At 30.7% G+C, this 1,611-nt stretch overlaps 1 protein-coding gene across 3 annotated transcripts in view; it reads right to left on the minus strand.

Annotated features, from left to right (window-relative positions):
* Window positions 1–1,611, minus strand: part of tyw5 (tRNA-yW synthesizing protein 5) — an 8,348-nt gene that overhangs the window by 6,052 nt on the left and 685 nt on the right. The gene's annotated exons all lie outside the window — the stretch shown is intronic.

The following is a 1,611-nucleotide window of genomic DNA, read 5'->3' on the forward strand; positions in this document are numbered from 1 at the left end:
AAAGGTAACCAACGTTACAGTATCCAAGGCAACGCTGACAGACTGCTGCTTCTTTCACTTTGCAGAGAACGTTTTCAACAGTCACAAGAAAACACTGCATATCTTATCTGTTTTTAGATAACCTTTAAACGGAATATATATATATATATATACTACATGACGACAACTCAGACTTAACCCTTGGTTGCTCGGGTCCAATTTGACCGTTTTTTAATTTTTAATATCAACCAAACTGGCAAAAATAACATAGCATACAATGTTAACACATAACACACAAGTTACAAACACACAATGTTACACATAAACACAATGTTAACAACAACAATTACACAAACACACAATGTTAACACATCAACACAATGTTAACACATAGCAAACACAATGTTAACACATAACACACAATGTTAACACATAGCACACAATGTTAACACATAGCACACAATGTTAACACATAACACACAATGTTAACACATAACACACAATGTTAACACATAGCATACAATGTTAACACATAACATACAATGTTAACACATAACATACAATGTTAACACATAACACACAATGTTAACACATAGCATGCATTGTTAACACATAACATACAATGTTAACACATAACACACAATGTTAACACATAGCACACAATGTTAACACATAACACACAATGTTAACACATAACACACAATGTTAACACATAGCATGCATTGTTAACACATAACATACAATGTTAACACATAACACACAATGTTAACACATAGCACACAATGTTAACACATAACATACAATGTTAACACATAACATACAATGTTAACACATAACACACAATGTTAACACATAACACACAATGTTAACACATAGCATCATGTAACACATACTGCCATTGTTAACACATAACATACAATGTTACAATTACCATACAAGTTAACACATAACACACATGTTAACACATAACACACAATGTTAAACACATAACACACAATGTGAACACATAAGCAAAAGTTAAACATAGCATACAATGTTAACAATAGCATACAATGTTAACACATACACACAATGTTAACACAAACACAACAATGTTAACACTAACACACAATGTTAAAAAAACACAATGTTAACACATAACACACAATGTTAACACATAACAAACAATGTAACACATAACATACAATGTAACACATAACACCACAATGTTAACACATAGCATACAATGAACACATAAACACACACTTAACACATACACACATGTTAACACATAAAACCAATGTAACACATAACACACAAGTTAACACATGAACATACAATGTTAACACATAAACACAATGTTAACACATAACACAAATGTTAACACATAACAACACAATGTTAACACACATACAATAACCACAATGTTTCCACATTAACAAATAAATACAATGTTTAACAGTAACACACAAGTAACATTGTGTGTTATGTGTTAACATTGTGTGTTATGTGTTAACATTGTATGCTATGTTATTTTTAGCCAGTTTGGTTGATATTAAAAATTAAAAAACGGTCAAATTGGACCCGAGGACAACACAAGGGTTAAGTCTGAGTTGTCGTCATGTAGTATATATATATATATATATTCCGTTT

Source organism: Etheostoma spectabile, chromosome 11 (genome assembly GCF_008692095.1).
Source record: "Etheostoma spectabile isolate EspeVRDwgs_2016 chromosome 11, UIUC_Espe_1.0, whole genome shotgun sequence".
Lineage (NCBI taxonomy): Eukaryota > Metazoa > Chordata > Actinopteri > Perciformes > Percidae > Etheostoma > Etheostoma spectabile.